Genomic DNA, 21,875 nt, shown 5'->3' with positions numbered 1-21,875 from the left:
GCAAAGGAAACCATCAAGAAAATGAAAAGCCAGCCTACTGAATGGGAGAACAAATTTGCAAACCATATATCTGATAAGGGGTCAACATCCAAAATAGATAGAGAACTCATATATCACTAGTAAAGAAACAATCTGATTTAAAAATGGGCACAGAAATGAACTAGATATTTTTCCAAAGATGACATACAGATGACCAACAGACACATGAAAAAGTGTTCAACATTACTCATCATCAGGGGAATGCAAATGAAAACCGTAATGAAATATCACCTCACACTTGCTAGCATGGCTAGTATCAAAAAGACAAGAAATCAAAAGTGCTGGTGAGAATACAGAGAAAAGGGAACGCCTGTGCACTGTTGGAAGAAGTGTAAATTGATGCAGCCACCATGGGAAACAGTATGGAGGTTCCTCAAAAAATTAAAAACAGGACTACTATACAATCCAGGAATTCCACTTTTGGGTATATAGTCAAAGGAAATGAAATCATTGTCTTTCATAGACATCTATATTTCCATGTTCACTATAACACTGATATTCACAGTAGTCAAGACATGGAAACAATGTTAAGTGTCCACTGATGGATGAATGGATAAGGAAAACACACACACACACACACACACACACACACACACTCACACTGGAATATTACTCAGCCATAAAAAAGAAGGAAATCCTGCCGTTTGCAATAACTTGCATGGACCTTGAGGATATTCTACTAAATGAAATAAGTCAGACAGAGAAAGACAAATACTGAATGATCTCACTCACATATGGAATCTAAAAAAACAAAGCAAACAAACTCATCGAAACAAAGAACAGACTGACAGTTGCCAAAAGTGAGGAGTGGAGGGTGGGAGAAATGGGTAGAGATCAAAAGGTACAAACTTCCCAGTTATAAGATAAATAATTGTTTTAAAATAATAAAAATAAACATATGTTAAGTCATTTAATTCTTATTATCCAGTATTACTGATGGGAAAACTGTGGTTCAGAGTCATTAAGAAACTTCCTTAAGGTCACACAGCAAGTAAGTTGCAGAACTGGGATTCAAATGAAGGCAGTGTATGTTATAAAGTATCACCTCTCAAAAATGCTTTAGTAACTTGTGTTATGGTTATTTCTAGATTTATCAACTTTACACATCCTCTATTGACTTCACATTATAGTAAATAAAGACTAAGCTCTTCTGTTATATACATTCACCTCCTGCCTCCCCTTCTTATGCTTCTAACACAGTAATTTGCAACTGCTATTTAAATCCATTACAACTGTATTATCAGGACCATTGATTGCACAGTTAACCAAATAGTGCACTATTTGTAACATACTATTTCAAGATGGTGACCTAATAGAAAAATGCCTTATTTTCTTAAAAGTAATTTTTTTAAAATCCAATTTTATTCTGAAAACCTCTATTTTTCCTGTAAATCTACAAAATGCCCAACAATAATCTTTTCTATATTCTGTAATATAAAGTTTCCTTTTTCTTGAAGTTCCTTTCTATTTTCCCTAGAGCCCTCTCCCCAGAGCCCTGTCTGGGGGAGTTGGTTGTAAAGCCTGCTGCACAGCATTTTATTTTATTTTATTTTGTTATTTTATTTTATCCACAACACTTTACTTTGTATATTTGTGTGACTGCCCTTCATCATCATTCTGAGTCTTCTCTCTGCTGCTTTTCTGTGTTAAATCCTGTTAGCCAAATCCCACACTTTCCCACTTACTATCCTGTGGTAGCGCTAAGAAGTGAGTCCCTGTAAGCTGGAAAGTGTCTTTAGTCTACCCTCATGCTTGATTAATGTTTGGTTGGTCATAACAGGTTGAACACATCTTTCCACTGTGTGCTCAACAGTGGTGCTATTGAGAAATCTGATGCCATTCAGATTGTAGTTCCTGTTTTGTGACCTGTAATTGCCCCTTATCCCTTGGTGACTCCTGTCTCTAAGGAGCTTCTTTTCTCCCCAAGATTTCTAAAATTTCATTGATACATTTGATGTGGGTGTTTCTTTAATCACGGGGCTAGGTACTCATTGGCCTTTTCAATCTAGATGCTTGTGCCTTTCCTTGCTTGGGATTCCATAATTGCCCTATGTTCTTACTCCTGCATTGTTCCTTTAATTTCCTTATTTGAGGACTCTAATATTTCATCTCTTTTTCTCAACTTTCTATATATTACCTATATTTAACCTTCCCGCCCTTCCACTGAATCTTACTTTGGTTACCATAATTTAATGTCCAAGAATTCTTACATTCCTCTATTCTCTTTTCATAGTAACAATTTCTTTACTGATAGATTTAGTATTTTCTCTCATATATGTTTTTATTTTCAGTTTTCTTCTCCTCACTGAGTTATTCCTGTTACTTCTGGGTCCACTTTTCCCATTAATTGTTGTTTTGGTCTCCTTTATTTTTGAATTTATCCTGAAATGGCTGGTCATCCTTGACTGTCCATAAATATATGAGAATGTATTTCTAAAAGCTGATTAAAAGCCTCTGTGCCTGGGCAGGGCTTGTCCCTGGCTGGGCTCAATGAGGATGATGAACTGACCTCCCCATTGGGGACAGCCCCAAATGTCAGGAATTAGAAGCTGTTCAGTTACTTCTGGGATGAATCCTCCAACCCGCCTCCCAGGCTGGGAGCAGGGTAATGTACCTCTGCCATGTTGGTGTTCTGGCAGCTGGACAGAAGAAGGGCAGGTGGGGGTGGAGGTTCTCTACAGTGCAGCATGTAGACTCGCCCTCAACTTCTTCTTTTCAGCCTTATTACCCTCTCTAGCCTGTGGCCATACTGGTATCTCTGAGCACAGAACCCTTCCTGCTCAATTTCTTCACAGGATCAACCCTTTATTGCTTTGTGCATGCAGATCAGTGATGACAAGGGAAGTGAATCTGGAGGTCTGGCTACTCTAGCCACTGATACAACCCTTTTCTCTCCGGCACCTGGGGTCTCCAAGTGGTACCGAGCAAAGGGTTCTGCAGGGAGAGATACTTTCCTTTGCTCTTGGCCTAGGGCCAACACTTAGGCTGTAGCTTCCTCTAGTTCATTCATTCAGCTCATATTTCTTGACTTCCTTTACTTTTCTAAAAACTTATAGAAGTCTTTCATCTGCTTTTGTTCCCTCTTCTGTACTGTTTTTCTCTTGTGGGCTAAAACCTTATTTCTATGGCAAAGAGTCCTGGGAATAGGATTCCTGGCTGAAAAAGAAGTATGTGTTTTCAATTTTATAGTGCTGGCTGGCTTTCCAAAAGTGTACCAATTCATATACATGAGAGTACCCTCTCCACGGTATTCATTACAGTAATTAAGTATTATTTCCCTCCTTAATTATTGCTATAATTGGATTAGAATATATCTCATTGCTACCTAAATTTTAACTACCATCAAGTATCCGGTGAATTGCAGTATCTTTTGAAATGTTGGTTGACCATGTGGGTTTGCACTTCTATCAACTGCTTTCCTATATATTCACTCAATTATTTAGTGTCTCAGAAATTCCCTGCTTGACAATTTGTAAAAGCTCTTTGTATATTAGATATTTATCCTTTGTGTCTCAAGTATTTTTCCTCTGAATCTATTGTTTGTCTATTGCCTGTGTTAACGGTATTTTTTTTAACTATACAAAGTTTTTATTATTTATAGAATCAAATATGTTCACTTTTCCTTTATAGCCTCTGGGTTTTCTTCATTTGATTACACACATGGTATCCCATATTATTTTGTAATATCTATAATTTCCTTTATATTTATGTCTTTAAGCTATCTAGACTTTGTTTATTTATATGGTACATGATAACCAATTACATCTATTTTTTCCAGATGGATAGCTAGTAGTATAAGCCCCATCTTTCAAACAATTCACCTGTTTTCTACAGAATTAAAATGCTGACTTCATTACATATTTTCATATATACTATGATCTATTCCTGAACCTTGTATTCTCTTCCCCTGGTCTGTTTGTCTATTCCTATACCAAGACCAAATTGATTTTTAAGTACAGCACCTTTCGTGTATGTTCTGATATCTGGTGAAACAAGTTCCCCTGACTTTTCTTCTTTTTCATGCTTTTCTTAAATTTTTTCTTTGTAGGCATCTATTCTTCTAAAACCATGTTTAAAAAATTTAGTCTAATTCTGATATTTTGGTGGGTGACTTTATCATGGGGTTTGGTACATTTTTTTTTCCAGAATATTTCTTTTAAATTTATTCCAAAATGCATTACAGTTTTATTCCTGACTATAAGAGGGATGTATCTTCTATTTCCACTCCTAGATGCTTATTGCAAGAAGGCACAAACTATTAATTTGTGTTATATTTACCTTCAAGTGGACAAGGTTACCATTTTTTGTTACATTTTAAAAATGGGAGATGATTTTTAAGTATGCATTTTAAAATGAGTAAAAGTGCTACTTATAGTTCTGTTCTTCCAAAATTTATACCTGCCATTTCATTTTCATGTCTTACTGAATTTACTGGAGCCTCCAATACAATGTAGTATAAAAATGGTGATATCGAGTGCTGTTGTTTATTCTCAGATTTTAATTGAAATGATTTCTGTGTTTTTTTTTCTTTGCCAAAATATTTACTTTTCAAAAAATTGTTACATATTATCTATTATGTGTAATCTGTTTCCATCTTCTCCAGTTTACTTAGAATTTTTATTGGGAACAGGTATTGAGCTTTTCAAGTGCATTTCCAATGTCTTTTGTCCTGGCCATATGGTTTTCCTACTTTAATTTGTTGAAGTTCTTATACTGCATTCTGTTGGCATATTCCCTGATATTGAAGCATGCTGGCATTACTGGAATTACCTCATTTGGTCATAGTGTATTTTTAAAGACATTTCTTGATTCATTTTAAAGACAGTTCGCAAATAATTTCTTTAAAAGTGTATGCATCCAAATTCATGCATGCTATGTTTCTATAGTTTTCATATGTGTACTGTCTTTACCTGATTTTTGTATCACACTTACAATGGTTTCATCTGTCATATAGTCTGAAATAATTCAGGTAATATTGGTATTACATGCTTTTTTAAAGGTCAGATAAAGCACAGTTGTAAGCCCATCTGTCCCTGCGGACTTTTTCAATGGTAGATCTTTAATCATCTTTCCAGTGTCTTCTGCTGTACACTTCATTTTTTTTGTCTATATTTTGCTAAGCAATAGTTACTCCAAATTTGTTGCTATGGACTTGATGTTTATTTATTATAAACTTTTATTTTTTCTCTCTTGTATTTGTGACTATATTTTTTCTCATTCTAATATAGTTCAGCTCCCCTCTTATTTGGTTAAAGGAGAAGTTTAACTCTTTTATTGGTAATTTAAAAATACCTTTGGAAATATACATACTAACACATACACACATATATAAATCCTCTACTTATTAATTTCAGCTTTTATTTTCAGCTATTTCCACTTGGTATTTTCCTTAGGTTTATCTTGTCCTTTTCTTAATTTCTTTTTCTTTTTAAGACTTTATTTATTTATTTGAGAGAGAGAGAGAGAGCACAAGTGGGGAACGGATCCCAGGACCCTGAGATCATGACCTAAGCCAAAGGCAGGCGCTTAACCAACTGAGCTACCCAGGCACCCCGACCTTTTCTTAATTTCTTCAAATGAAGATTAAGTCACTTCATTATTGGGGTGCCTGGGTGGCTCATTTGGTCAAGCATCCAACTCTTGGTTTCAGCTGAGATCGAGACTTGTGTCGGGCTCCACACTCAGTGGGGAGTCTGCTTGAGATTCTCTCCCTTTCCCTCTGCCCCTCCCCCTGCTCTCTCTCTCAAAATAAATCTTTTTTAAAAAGTCACTTTATCATTTTTCATTACTTTCTAATACTAAAAACATTTAAAGATCTTCAGTTTCCATTTTCTCTATGTCCCACATACAAATTCTGCTTTTGTCACTCCCCATAGATTTTGGTCTGAAGTCTATTTCTTTGCGCAGCTTCACAGTTTGTAATGCCAGATCTGCAATCCTCTTTGATCCAAGGATTGTCTAGGAGTATATTTTATAATTTCCAATTAACAATATGTTTGATAACATTTTATGATTTATTTTTATTTTATTAGCTTATTATCAGAGGATCAGCCCGTAAAATCCACACTTTTCATTTCATTAAGGTTTTCAGCAAGGTTTTCTCTGTGTCTAAGGTATAACTGATTTTTCCAAGTGTTCTGTAGGCTTATGAAAATAATGGATATGCCTTACTGAAACGATGCAGGCTTTTGTATATAGCTACTACATCTATTACATAATGCTATTGATTGTATTATCTGTTTCTTTTTGGCTTACCTACCTACTACTTGTCTATAAGGCTGCCTATTTCTAAAAGAATCCATGTCTTTGCGGTCTGAAGTCCCTCTCTAACAGTAGATAGTGTATGTTTTACTACCTTCCGGCATCTAGGGTTCCGTTCTGTATAGTAGCTGCTGTGGTATTGGGTGCATACACTCTTACGACTAAACTTTTATTCATAGCTTAAAATTTTTTATTATCTAATGTCTCTCTTTGTCTGTTTCAGGCTTTTAATCTTAAATCTCACTCTCTCTGTTGTGATCCTTCCATACCTGCTCTCTTTATGTTTGTATTATTCAGGTACCTTTACTCATTCATTCATGCATTTTTACCCTTTATCACCTTTTTGTTTTTTTTCTTAAGTAAACAGCTTACCACTGGGTGTTGCCATCTAACACTATCTGACAATCTCAGATAGGGCCTTGGGCCACTATCTTAACCTCTTTATTGTTCTATCTTGCTTTAGATCTCTTATGTTACATTGTTCTACCTCTCTTCAATTCACTATTTTAAGTTGCTATTAGTTTCATTTTTTCCCCTTGCTAAAAGTTCTAGTGTTCTTTTACCTGGAATAATACACATATTTCCCTCACGTTTTGAAAAAAAAAACCATGATACCAACCTTCTTCCCCACAGAGACACGTTTCTATCTTTGCCCTTCCCTAACCTCTTAATTTAAGACCTTAAGAATATTCCCACTTCCCCTATACCCTTCCTTCTCATCTTTGCTCTTCCCTTCCCTCACTACTCCCCACTGCAGGATTTTACTAAGAATAGTTTAGCATTTTAAGATCTAGATTAACAGAATCTCCCTTGCCATATGAGCCATTTGCTTCAAGAGTCTATATGAAATACATTTTTAGACATTCTCAGAAGTCTATTGCTGTAAATGGATGTGTGTGCTTGCATGGGTGTCTATAGTAGGTCTACATATTATTCTCAGTATTTATCACATTTTCCTACCATTGATATTATCTTAATTTACTTTTATTTTAAATAATGCTTTTCAGGGGCGCCCTGGGTGGCTCAGTCGATTAAGCGTCTGCCTTCGGCTCAGGTCATGGTCCCAGGGTCCTGGGATCAAGTCCTGTATCGGGCTCCCTGCTCAGCAGGGAGCCTGCTTCTCCCTCTCCTTCTGCTGCTCCCCCTGCTTGTGCGCTTACTCTCTCTCTCTGTCTGTCAAATAAACAAATAAAATCTTAAAAAAAAATAATGCTTTTCAACTATGTAAGATATGAACACATTTTCACTGTCAAGAATTCAAACTCTACAAGAAGAGTCACACGGCCATCCCTCGTCCTATTCCTCTCCCTAAAAGCCCCCACCACGCCCAGCATGGCATGTGTTTTTCCAAACTATTTTCCATGTACATACACACATGTACAATTTTTGTGTATATTTAAATGATATCACATTATCTGTATAGCTTGGCAACTTTATTTGTTCACTTAATATAGTCTAGAGATCCTTTTAGGTGAGTAAATAGAGATGAACTTGATTTGTTGCATAATACTGTACAGCATGGGTGTAGCATGGTCGTTTTTTTAAAAGATCTTATTTATTTGAGAGAGAGAAAGGGAGAGAGCAAGAGTGAGAGAGAGTGCACAAGTGCGGGGAGGGGTTGAGGGAGGGGGAGAAGCAGACTCCCCACTGAGCAGGGAGCCAGACATGGGGTTTGATCCCAGGACCCTGGGATCATGACCCGAGTTCAAGGCAGACACTTAATTGACTGAGCCACCCAGGTGCCCCCGTAGCATAGTTTTCTGATGGGCATTTAGGCTGTTTCTACTGACTGGCTATTGAAAACAATGTCAACCTTATACATGTCACCCTCTGAACATGAACGAGGGCTTCTGTAAATATTGGATATGTGGAATTGCTGAGTCAAAGAATAGTGTTTTACTATTACATTGCCACCCAAGATTTGCCGTACTCAAGTAGCAGTGCATGAAGTTTAGATTTTCAACAACAGGGGCGCCTGGGTGGCTCAGCCGGTTAAGCGGCTGCCTTCGGCTCAGGTCACGATCCCAGGGTCCTGGGAGCGAGCCCCGCATCGGGCTCCCTGCTCAGCGGGGAGCCTGCTTCTCCCTCTCCCTCTGCCTGTCTCTCTGCCTACTTGTTCTCTCTCTCTGTCTGTCAGATAAATAAATAAAATCTTTAAAAAAAAAAAAAAGATTTTCAACAACAGGCATGATTCTCTCTAGCATTTTCTTACACCTTTTTGCATGCATTAAAAAATGGCTATCACATCCATTCAGGTGAAATAATACTGTTCTCAGTGTAGCAAATCATAGCACTCTTACAAACATCTTTTTTACGTGTGTTTTGAAACACTAGGATGCGTGCACTGTAGAAGGGCTATAGCATCCATTCCCTGAAATAACACTGTTTTGTGTGTAGCAAACTCTTTGACAACATTTAATAGGATCGTATTTTTTTTTATGCTAGTATATTGGGGGATAAAGGGGATGCTGTATTGCAATTTCTGCTTAGCAGCGAGGTGAGCAACTTTTCACAGGTTTCTCTCGGCTATGTGTATTTCCTCTCCTGTCAACTGCCTATTTTCACTCTTTGTCTTCCTTCTCCACTTTTTTCTAACTCAGAACAAATTCATAACTCTAATTCATAAGTTATTTATATATAGATTTTAGTCCTTTATTATTATATATATTAATGTATTCCTCCCAGTCCAATACTTATCCTTACCTATGCTTATCGAATGTTTGGTCAACAGAAATTTTAAAATTTTGAAGTAATCAAATTTAATAATTCTTTCCTTTGTTATGTCTTGGTTTTATACCTTGTTTAAGAAAGTATCTAATATGCTAAGGTTAAAAAATAGTCTTCTGTATTTTCTTCAGTATTTATGTTTTTTGTACATTTATGATATTAATCCATGTAAAATTTATATTTCTTGGTAGTAAGATGGGCTCTATTATTTTTTCAAATGGACTGCCAAATGTCATCCAACCGTTTATGCATAGTTCATTATTCCCCCATTGCTACCTTTATCATAAAGTAAATTCCCATGTAAAAACAGGCATGGGGTACCCAACTCTTGGTTTGGGCTTGGGTCATGATCTCGGGGTCCTGGGATCAGCCCCACGTCGTCGGGCTCCTCAGGCTCTGAGTTGGCTTGGGATTCTTTCTCCCTTCTGCCCCTCCCCCACTTGTTCTAAACAAGTAAATAAAATTTTTAAAAAGGTAGGCTTGTTTTCAGACTTCTCTTATATCAATCAATTTATCTCTTCTTGGTTCAAACTCACACTGTTCTAATTATTACAGCTTTTTAGTGTATCCTGAAGTATCATAGGATAATTTTCCCACACAACACCCTGTGTAGTTCTTTATTTTCAAAGCTGTCTTGGTTACTTGAGAACATTTTTACCTCCCAGGTGTATTTTATAATCAGCTTGACAAGTCCCACAAAAAATTCTGTTGGATTTTTATTGGAAATGGATTTAATTTCAGATTGGCTCTAGGAGAATTAACATTTTTATAACATTGACTTTTCTCATCCCATGGATATACAATAATATTTCCATTTATTCATTTCTTCCCTCCTTTCCTAATTAAAATTTTGTTTTATTCACTTAGATCTTACGTATATCTTATTAGCCTTATTAGGTAGTTCAGATTTTTTATTTATATTATGAATGGAATCTTTCCTCAATTACATTTTCCACTTGGTTGTTACTGAGATATAAGAAACGTATTGGATTTTGTGTGTTCTAACATCAGTCTACTTTGGTGGACTCAATAACTTCCACATTTTCATAAAGGTCCTTAAAAATTTGTTTCTTCTAATGAAAACTTTATTTCCCAGTATTAAACATTTAATCTAACAAATTTAGTGTTAAGTTTAGAATTGGGATTCAAACCTAAGTGTACAGAGTACAACTCTTCCTTATATCATTTGGTGCTGACTCAGCATTCAGTGAGTTCCACACTCCTCATCCTACTCCTCCCTCCATCCCCCCTCCCTCAAGCTATAGCAGAAAAGATTCCTGGTTCCTTGTGAAATCCCTCATTTTGCCTACTGAGAGCTAAAGAATTTAAATGACTTGTCCAAGTTCATACAACCTAGGACTGGCAAAACTAGATTAGCTTCTGGAATGATTATTACCATTTCTAATATAACAAGAATCACTGTGACTTAACTGTGTCTCTTTTACAAATTGAATATGCTTCTATACACAGCTTTATCCATTTTAGTAGTCCATGATATTTGTGTAGCATTTTATGAATACGTATGAAATGAGCAAATTTCCATGCCATACAAATACTGCTGGCTTTCAATTATACTTCTAATTTTAGTCATTTAATTAACTTTTTATTTAATTTTAAGAATTTAATTTATTAATACTCTTCAAAAGTAGGAAATGGGTCATATTTACATTGTAACACTACATAAGTATGTCCAAAGTGGTTGAAGACAATTCTCAAAATGCTTGGGAATGAAAGCCAATGAAAAGTCATTAAACCCTGAAAGTTCACTGAGCACTGAGAGGCAAGGAAGTATTAAAAAATGTGGCAAAAAATATAATTAAATAGCTATTCTCAGCAGTTTAATACATTTTACTACGTACCATATACTGTGCTCACTTAACTCCAAAACATACACACACAACCACCAAAGAGATAAATATTGTTGCTTTTTTTTTTTTTCCCTTTTGTAGAGGAGATACTGGAACTTTAGAGACGAAGTTACTTGTCCAAGGTCATGACATTAGGGAGCAGCAAAGCCTGAAGTAGAACCTGGCTGTATTTAACCCCAAATCCCTTACTCTAACTTCTCTATTTATTAATCTTTCTTCCTTAGAATCCAGCTAACGATACACATATCCTCCCATTCCACAACATGGTGCAAGTGCACCAAATCCTGGGGACATTTTAAACTATTCACTGAGAAATAAAGGCATCTACCACCAAAAAGCTGGTCTTGTAACTTACTGAACGTTCTCCATGAGTGCCTCTGAGGTAGTCTTCATGACATCACAAATTAAAAACTCAAAGGTCTTTGTAGAATTGATACAAGCAATTACGTGGATGAATATCAAACAGATGTTAAGCAAAATAAGTCAGATACAAGAAAGTATATGTTATATGATTCCATTTACATTAAATTCTTGAAAAGGGGGCACCTGGGTGGCTCAGTCGTTGGGCGTCTGCCTTCGGCTCAGGTCATGATCCCAGGGTCCTGGGATCGAGTCCCACATCGGGCTCCCTCCTCGGGGGGAAGCCTGCTTCTCCCTCTCCCCCTCCCGCTGCTTGTGTTCCTGCTCTCGCTATCTCTGTCTCTGTCAAATAAATAAATAAAATCTTAAAAAAAAAAAAAATTCTTGAAAAGGCAAAATGAGTCTATAGTGACTGAAAGCACATCAGTGGTTGCCTGGGGCTGGGGATCGTGGAGAACTGACTGGGAAAGTGAACAAGGGACTCTCTTGGGGGTAGATGAGAGATAATACAAATATTCTGCAGAAACAGATCACAGTCATTGGTATAATGGCTTTAACGATTCCTCTTAATTAGGGTAAGGATGAAGATATATCAGGAAGTTGCTTTGGAGATGTCAGAAAATAATAATACGTCCTAGGGATCTTCAGTGTTTTGGCAATCTGGTCAGAGAATAGCAGCAAAATTTAGCTACTAAAATAAACAGTCTGAACCCTCATGAGCCATCAATTGTGACCATCCACCTAGCTGCACAAAGGGCACACGTGAACATCTCAAACGTTCTGTTTTGATATGGAATTCATGTGCTATTTTTTTTCCTTTTTTGCAATGGACATACGATTGTAATGAGAAGATAATTTTGCCTCAGAGGCATCAGCTTACAGATTATCTCCTTCATTTCAGTTTTTCTTGTTTTTACAGCAAATTCTGCTGCAGCATTCATGGTAATGGCATTTTGCACTCATATTATTATAAGATTTTTTACGTTAATTCAAGGATCTTAATGCTTGCCTTGAACAATGTCAAATATAACAGTGAAATATGAGCAAGGCTTATTGGACAACATCCGTGTGCATCTCATAACAAAAAATGCACAACACATTCTATTTTGAAATTCTGATTTTCCTCACATTAAAATTGCCCTGAAATATACCCATTATGCAATATGATTCCTATGACATGATCCTTTATCCATTATCCCCTCTCATTCAATGTTTAGCTATTTAAGAGGGGAAAAAATCATAAAAGGAAAAATAAATGAAAACAATTCTCTCTTTTAACGGGACTTGTACCCTGAATTTATAAAGGTGAATATTCAGGGCTCTAGTATACTTGGCAAAGGTTTCAAAAAAGGTACAAAAGAAAGAAGGATATAAAATAGAAAGTGTCCCATACAAGGGGGATGAATAAAAGGTAGAAGGACAGTTACAGTGCACATCATCATCATGGATTCAGTCTTAATTTAGGATTCATTTCTTAATTAAGGAAGTTAATAGACAGGCTTCAGAGGGTCCCTGGACATCTTGAGGTTATCAGCAATTTTTTTGCTGTATCTAGGGAGAAAACCTGCCTTCTCAGATTCTCCAATGATTCCAGGATCCAGCCATATGCCCTCTACCTTCCCCTTCAAAACTGACCACCAGAACAGATAGATAGCTGAATTCTGGGTATATCCAACTTATCCACTTCTAGCATATCTCATACCCATATTCTTGCTTAAACATTCACTCTGAGTCACTGAGCTAAAAGCCTATAAGGATCTGCTTAGAGCTAAATACCCCAGAGAATCCCCAGAACTACAAATTCCCAGGCAAGTCCAAAAACAACCCAGAAAGTCAAGAGTAGAGAGAAACTAATTTAAAACAGTATATTTTGGGTCTAATACCTCATTCCCTCAGACCAGTTTCTCAGAAATATTCATGCTGAGCAAATGGATCACTTTTTACACCTTCCCTTCCCCCCTGCCACCCTGACGCAGGTTACCAACCTCACAGGGGAAAAGGGAAAGAAGTCAGCTTTTGTTCAGCTTTAGCTATGTGACAGGCAATGTGCTGGGCGTTTTCGGCACCTTTCTTTGCGTTATAGAAAGGCAAAGTTAAGGTTCTAGGAATTTCAGTAATCTGTCCAAGGTCACCCAAGCAAACTCTGGTGGAGTGGGGACTTGAACCCAAGCCAGCTTGGATCTCAGCACCTGCCGTTCACACAGTATGTCCACCCCCACCCCCTTCCCAAACCTCTTTGGTTCTCTCCCACGTGCCTCCTTGGACTTGGAGGATTTCAGCCAGCCTACACCATCTAAACCATTTCCCAAAGCTGCCCATTACGCCTCAAGCACATTTCTCAGGACAAGCTCTCCCTCCTCATTAATTTAGGTAAATTTCAAATGTATTATCCCACCTGTGTGGTGGGAAAGGCACAATTCTGGAAATCAGGACACCTGGCTTCCAGTCTGATCTAAACAGATGACGTGACCTTGTCCCAGGTACAAATCAATCTAACTATCAGATAGCGAGGGAGGTAGACCACACGCTCTCGAAAGTTGAGACATAATATTCCGACTCTATTATTCCTTGGCATAAACATGTTTCTAGGGAAAGTCATTTGATCATGTTACTAGGTTATTAGATTCATTGTCCTTATTTGGGAAAATATGAATTATGCCCACAATGGTGTTGTCCATAATTCAGATTCTTAGGCCACTGCCCAAACGTATTTAACTTGATTTGTGGTAAGTGCAACACATTGCTAACTCCAAACAGACCCTTAAATGCCTTTTAACGGGCTAATTTGCTGAGAGCTACTGCAATATCCTTTGCATGTGCAGGCCTAGGGAAAGCGATGAAGGTTCAGTTGGAGATGAGCGCAAGGATGTTTGCGGTAGGAAGCTTTGGAGCAGAAGGACCCGGTTTAAGAAGCAAGAGCAGCCTCTAGAAATTTCGTTTCCCTGTTTGTAAAATAGCAAGAATAATCCAGGCTTATAGGAAGGATTCAGTGCGATGACTTTTGTCTACTAAGAAGGTATAAAGTGACCTCAAAGCAGAAAAAGCAGGCATTATATTAGTTCTTGATTTCAAGACACGAGGCTGAGGGTAACTGATAGAAAGGCAGGAAAGGCTGCTACAACTGGGCTGGATAAAGATGGCTTTATGAACTGGGGAAGCAGTGATAATTCCCCTGGTTTTTCAACCTCACAAAGGCGCCCTATCATCTCACTCATGCGAAGATTTCCATCAGAGTTTTGGAAAATTCGACTGGGGCCTGTGAGTGTATATGTGTGTAACAGTGGTGGTAGGTGGGTGGTAGGTGTCCTTTCGTCCTTGAAGCTGGTCTCCACCGTTCTGGGGCAGCCAGGGACACAAGCTATACACTGATCGTCAGGAGAGAAGAGTACCTTGCCCTGGGAGTATTTATCTCCGTTTCTCTGACTAGTTGAGAAGCTACTGTGAGCCAAGTCCTAGCACATTTCTGAGCAATGGCAGCAGACCAGGGTCCAGGCACAACTGAAGGTCAATCCCATTTGTTTCTAGGGTCTGACCACCCCAAGCTACACTGAGCTTCACACCTGCCTCAAGTTCTCTCCTCACAGCGGTGCCACCTGGTGTGGGTAGTCTTTGCTGAGAGTTTCCAGATGCTTCTATTTGCCTTTTTGGTGTATACCCTCTTCTCCCCTCCCTTCCCTGACCCATGCAGCCAAGACTTCAATGATATTTTTTGGTGAAGCCTGACAGGTTAAAGACTTGTTCTGGAGTCTCCTGGATAGTTGCAGCAGACTGGGAATCGCTGCCTGGTTCCAGAAAGTGGCTCTCGGTTAAATCAGGGTAGGTTTCAGACAAGTGCACCCTCGCGGCAAGAGAAGTGATAGAACAAAGCCAAATTGCTTTTCACTCCTGGAAACACTGGTCTTTTATGTCAGAGTTTGGGTTACTTAATCTTTTTTGCCAGGAATAAGATTTCCCTGGTGTGACATCCACTGATAGCGATGGACATTCTACCACTTTGAGTGCCAAGAAATTAATTCTCCAATCTGCATTATCAATTCCCCAGGTAAACATCACCATTCCTCGTTCAGTACTTTCTGTCCCTTGCATTTCCAAATCCTTACATTTATCCAAAATGCATAAAAATGTAACACTTAATAACAATTTTTACTGGGGGAGCTTTTAAGGTTACTGTGATAAACGTTTACTGCATGAAATTCACTAAATCCAGGATCATCGGGTCTTCTTATGCATTTGAAATATGAAAAAATATATACAGCCCAAATGTTGCATGCTACAAGGTACATTTCTTGAATTTACATTTCAAAGACTTAGTCAATTTCAATATAATGTTGATTTATGTTCAGGTTTTGAACCTGTTCAATGTTAAAATCCTTAAAACAAACCTTAGACACAGACGGCTTTTTTCATCAGTTTTCTTAATTCAGCTTAAGTAGATTCTTCCTCTGATAAAAAGCTAGAAAGAATCCTTGTTGAAGGTCATAGTGACAGAGAATTCAATTAGCATGACGCTCCTCACAGGTGTTGGTTTGTCTTCAGAGCTCAGTGGGTTAATCTGATATTGTTGGAAAGGACTGGGAAGACCAAATAAGACCAAAACAGGTTAAGACAATTTTAAGATTTTAGAGTTCTGATTAAAGCCAGGATGTAGGGTTAATATAAATATAAGTTCCAATATTAAGCTTAGTCATGAGTTTAGTCCACAAATTGCTTTTTGGAAACTTGTTACCCTAATGAACTCCTATCCATCCATCAAAGCTCAGGTTAGTGGTCACCACCTCCTAAGGCCTCCCTCATACCCCAGATAGTGTCAATCACTCTTTCCTTGGCTGGTAAATGTTTCTGTTTCATTTACTACTCTACTGCATAGTTGTTTCTTCATATTACTTGTCTCCATATTAAATGATAACCTCTGTGTTCTCAGTAGGTGCTCAATGAATTTCTGTTGAGATAATGAATATAGCAACATATTCTGGCTGTCCTATGAACATGATCGTGAAGTCTGGTACCAGGTGTTCTGAGCATGGATATCATATTTTAAGATAAATCCACCATCTCTACAGCCAAGAAAGAAAAGCAGGTAATTTGCAGATTAAATATGGCCCACAGATGTTTTATTGGGCTTCCTTGGTGTTCTAAAATAGTTGAATCGGGTGCCAATATTTAAAAATCGAGGGGTTGCCCACAAAAGTCTGCATTTCCAGGTTCTTAAAATACCTACAGCTACGGCAACACCCAGTCAGCATTTCCACATGGTCCCCACGGGCTGGACCTGGCAGCAGAGTATACAAGCTCCTTCGCTTATTCCTTCACCTGGTTCAGCCCCGTAGGGCATTTCAGTTTGCCATACTGGTCTTGTGGCTTGAGATTTTTCACTGTCTCTGGTCGGAGGATGGTTTAGGCAGAAATAGCCATGGGCTCTTGAAAGCAATATTTGGGGCACATCTAGTTTTAGGAGGATACAGCAAACAGGAAGCTGGGTGCCTTCCATTAAGTAACTTAAAGTTTGGGTAGGGGGTCAGGATAGGAGAGAGAAAAACTCATACCTCTGAAAAAATATGGAAACATTAGTTCCTCGGCCAAAGGCATATGTGTGTAACACAATTCTCTACAGCTATGGGGAACAAACAATTCCAAGATGGAACCCTGAGGTCTCACTGGCAACAGGAAGAGATAAAGCAAATGCAAAAACAAAACAAGCAACAAAAACAAAACTAGAGTTCATTTAAAAGGAGAGACTGGGGCGCCTGGGTGGCTCCGTCAGTTAAGCACCCGACTCTTGATTTTGGCTCAGGTCATGATCTCAGGGTCTTGAGATGGAGCCCTGTGTCGGGCTCTATTCTGGACATGAGTCCTGCCTGGGACTCTCTCTCTTCCTCTCCCTCTGCATCCCACCTCTTAAAGAAAAAAGTTTAAGTTCCCTGGTTGTTCCAACTTATCCAAACATAAGATTGTGAAGTCTTTCTTCTTATATGTGCACAGTACCCTAAGGACTGTGCCTACTCCCTTCTTTTCTTTCCTCCAACATGGTTGCCTCATTTGTGAAGCCATTTCCTTCTAACCCCCTTGTTGGCAAGCCTTTCCTGCGTCCCAGAGGTTCACTCAGTCCTTCATTCACTCCACATTTACTGAGGCTCACTTTTGTTTAAGTTATGTATTGAGAAAATTCAAAGGCCACTAAGGCAAGGCCCTGGTCTCTATGTTAAAGATAAAAGCTAAAGCAAGCAAGTAGAGACTAGGAGTCGTACTCTGACTTCCTTATAACAGACCACTTGTACCCCTGATAACAATGTAATGCTGACAGGAAGCACATCATAACACGGCGTTCAGTCATGATGCATGGACTAGGGAGCCTGGGTCTTGCATAAAAACAAACAAACAACAAACAAAAATAGAAAATACCCTCAACTGACTTGGGAATGAAGAGCAAACATGTATGAAAAAAAAATTAGCATATTTACAAAGTGACAGATTGATACAGGCTGGAACCTGCTGAGCAAGGTGTATGTAGGACATTGAGAGGGGTGGCGGGCGTGATTTTCTTCCTGGAGCACTTCCAAAGCGCGTGGCTATCCAACAGGATGGGAAGCAGGAGACAGACTTCCTCACACCTTCATATCCTTGCACAGGCTCTTCCTTCTGGCTTGTGTTTATATTCTCCTTTGTCCAGCTCACAAACTTAAATTCTGTTTTCTAGACTCACGTGGGGCATTACTTCCTGTGTTAGGCCATCCCCAAGCTCCTGGTCCATCGCAGTTAGTCCCCTGTCCCTGCAGCATTGTGTTGCGTGCCCCTCGCCACATCACTATCTTCTCCATGGGACTTGTGGACCAGGGCTGTTGAGGAGACGCATTTCACCACTGAAGCCCCAGCACTGACGTACTTTGGGTACCTCAGATTTATTAAATGAAAGAAGAGGAATGGCAGGGGTGGGCGGGCGGGGTGGGAGGAGTAGCATTCTGGACGCAGGACTGACATACAAAATGGAACTGTTGAAGGGAGACCTATGTCATGCTCCATGGAGCGAAAGTATTTCTGCTTGGCTAGAGTAAAGAATTTGTGTCAGGAAAAAAAAAAAAAAAAAAAGAAAAAGAAAAATGAAGCCGTTGAGGGTGAAACGAGTCTATAGAGGGCCTTGGATGCATGACGAAGAGCGGGAAATCACATCTCGCCATAACCCTGAAGGTTCTTTCTCATATTCTCTGCTGCTCATACCAAACCAGCCTTGTGTGGGGCATCTAATCATTGAAAGCCCTGCCCTGCAGAGGCTGTGTGATCTTTCAAAGTGTCCTTTACCTCCCAGAAAGGCCACTTTCTGTACTTCAGACAAGTGAATACCCTTTCCAGGGCTTATGGCATGAGCGAGAGTCCCTGCTGCACTTTCCTTCTATGTTTTCAGGTCTGACAGATGCCCACAATGAAGCCACCAAAGTCCTCTGATCATGCAGGATAACAGACCACCACTGGTGGTACTCTGCCATCTGGGCCCTGGTGTCACTCACCATCCCTCCAACATCACTGGACTGCTCCTCCTGTCACCCTGCGGGTCTTTTTAAATTAGATCCCAGGTCTGTAGGGCAGAGCCAGAGGCCACCTCTATGCCTGGCACATAGGCATCGCAAGGGAAGAGCTGATCAATTTGAGAAACTCACAAGGCAAATGTTGTGTATCTTAGCAGTGTGGGAAGTCAGGTAGCTGTTCTAAATATGTATGGATTTTGTTTTGTTTGCCTCTTCTTAGCATGTGGCTCAAGAGAGACACTGATCCATCTGAATGAAAAGCTTCCCCCTCCAGAACTGAAGAACCATTGTCCCATTGTTTACCCAGCCCTTCACCCACTCACCTACTCCCCCCCTACTACCCTCTGTGCTATTCCACAGTCTCCTCTTCTTTTCATCTCACTTCTCACTTCAACTGTGTATACTGAGAAAGTGCCCTAAAGGCAGATGTGTACACACCTCTTAAAAAGCAAATACACACATTTAAAAACATTTAACATGGTTGATGTTTTCTAATTCTCAGACTGACCAAATACCCTGGAGAAGATACCATCATGTTGGTTTTAAGTGATAGTTCAAGTTCTAGGTAGTTCTACATGGCTGGGCTCATTATGCAATCACAGGTTCTAAGGTAGCAAGGAGTGTAAATGCCTAAAAAAAAATCTCTGCTTCTCAGAAATAAATAAAAGGATTAAAGGGGCACCTGGGTGGCTCCGTTGGTTAAGCATCTGCACTCCGCTCAGGTCGTGATCCCGGGGTCCTGGGACTGAGCCCTGCGTTGGGCTCCCTGCACAGTGGGAGCCTGCTTCTCCCTCTGCCTCTGCCCTCCCAGCACCTCGTGCTCGCTCTCTCTCAAATAAATAAATAAAATCTTTTAAAAAAGGATTAAAAATATGAATTGGGTACCCAGCAACAGGGAAATTGATAGAGAAACACATCTAAGTGGACAGAAAAAGGCAGCCTTCAAACTAAGATTTCAATCTTATTGCAGTTAGAAACATTCCCCCTCAACAGTGATGTCATCAAGATGGTGGCAGAGGTGGTCCTCGACTCCAGTCCCCCTCACCAGAAGACCAACCATCCGTAGATAGGACACCACTCTGAAAATCCCCAAACACAGGGGTGAGGTTGAAGCACCCCTCTAGACTACAGAGACCAAGAAGGACAACATCAGAAGGGTAAGAGGAACAGCCACACTCTGACTGCCATCTGTCCACAAGGCTGCCAGACCACTGCCCCAAGAGGGCCCCCAAGACCTATGGTTTCTCCACTGGGAGAAAGAGAGTCCGAGGTGGACATCTAGGTCCCCCAGCATTGTGGGTCACTTCCTGGGAGGTTCACTAGGGTCTCATCCCATGGGGATTGCAGAGGAATCTGTGGAGCTTAAGCCCTGGAGATCAGAGTGGGACAGAAAAGAGGGGCAGGGCTTACAGCCGCCAGTGCTTGGATCTGGGCAGGCTGAGCTCCTCCTTGCAGTGGTGCCTGAGATCCCAGCCAGTGGTTTTGCCGATCTGCAGAGACAAGCTAATGACCCCATCAGGCCAGGGTACTCAGTATGTAGTTCTGCCTGATTTTGGTCCTCAAACAATGAGCTGTGCCAGCCTTTGGGCCTGTTCTGCAAATTTGTAGCCCCAATTACCACTGTAGCTTCCAGCCCCACCTGACCAGGAAACCTAACCAGAGCACCTGGGAAGCTGTGTAGCCCATCCTACAACCCCACTTATAATGGCATTTGAGCAGAGAGGTCAGCCAGCAGCTCTTACCATCTGCAGAGCCCAGCTGGTGACCTCATCTGGCCAGGGAACTTGGTGTACAGTTATGTCTGATTTGGGTCCTTGGTCAGTGAGTTATGCCAGCTTTGAAACCTGTTCTGCTGTACCAGCCAGAGAAGGAAGTGGGCTCATGGCCCCACCTACTACTGAGTATAATAGTCCTCTGTCTCATCACCAGGAAGTAGAACCAGAGCACCAGGGGGCTGCATGGCCCACTGTAGAGCCATGCTTTGTGGTGGCCCTCAGAGAACCTAGCCAGCAGCCCTGCCCATCAGTAGAGCTGATGGCCTTGTCTGACCAGGGAGCTCAGTGGACAGTTCTTCCTGATTCTGGTCCACAACCAACAAGGTGTAACAACTTTCCCAGCCAGGGAAGCAAATTCACAGGCTTGCTCAACTGCTGTGTATAGCACCCACTCCCACCCAATTAGAAAGCCTGACCAGCATATATAGGCAACTGTGGAGCACATCCTACAGCTGCATTTTGCAAGGGAACCAAGCCAGCAGTCCTGTCAACTGTTCCCAGCCAGTGGCATTCTCCACCTAGGATCTAGAACAGTGCCTAACCCAAACAGAGACCCCGATAGCAAGCCCCACTTTTCCAAGAATGCTACCAGCTGACCTATTCCAAAACCTAAGATAAGCTGACTAGTGAAGAACTGTCTCTGCCAAAGCAAACCTGTGAAGTCTGGAAGATGAGACCACTTACTCAAATGCATAGATACTAATGAAAGAAATTAAGGACCATAAATAATCAGGTAAATATGACACCACAAAAAGAAACTACTAAAGCTTTAATAACTATTCCTGAGGAAATAAAGATCTATAAGCTGTCTGAGAAATAATTCAGAATTATCCTCTTAAAGAAGTGTAGCAAACTACACGAACACACAGGCAACTACACAAAGTTAGGAATACAATACATCAACAAAGAAAAAGAAACCATCCAAAAAAAAAGAAAAACAAACAGAATTCATACTACACTTGATCTTAGCCAAAAGGCCGAGAAGCGATCACAACAAAGAGAATTAATAAAGCTGAACAATACAATAACTGAAAAATTCAACAGAGACCTTCAACAACAGACTCAACCAAATAGATGAAAAAAATTAGCAAGCTGGAAAATAGATTATTTGAAATTATCCAAAAGAAAGAAAAGAAAAAAAAGAAAGAAAAAGAGTGAAGAAAGCCTATAGCACTTATAGGGCATAGTCAAGAAAAAACAATGTACATATTATGAGAATCCCAGGGGAGAAGATAAAGAGAAAAAGACAGAATATATATTTAAAGCAAAAATGGTTGAAAACTTCCCAAACCTGGGGAGAGAAATGGTTAACCAAATTCATGAAATCC

The 21,875-nt window shown here is 39.8% G+C and overlaps 1 protein-coding gene and 1 pseudogene across 2 annotated transcripts in view; both read right to left on the bottom strand.

The window, feature by feature from the left end:
- Nucleotides 1-21,875, bottom strand: part of NCKAP5 (NCK associated protein 5) — a 797,038-nt gene that overhangs the window by 146,844 nt on the left and 628,319 nt on the right. The window lies entirely within an intron of this gene.
- On the bottom strand, nt 21,462-21,536 carry LOC115937343 (U2 spliceosomal RNA; annotated as a pseudogene).

The sequence above is a fragment of the Leptonychotes weddellii genome, chromosome 3 (assembly GCF_054177405.1).
Source record: "Leptonychotes weddellii isolate Sample4059 chromosome 3, ASM5417740v2, whole genome shotgun sequence".
In the NCBI taxonomy this organism is placed as follows: Eukaryota; Metazoa; Chordata; class Mammalia; order Carnivora; family Phocidae; genus Leptonychotes; species Leptonychotes weddellii.
This window is presented reverse-complemented; position numbering and strand designations above follow the sequence as displayed.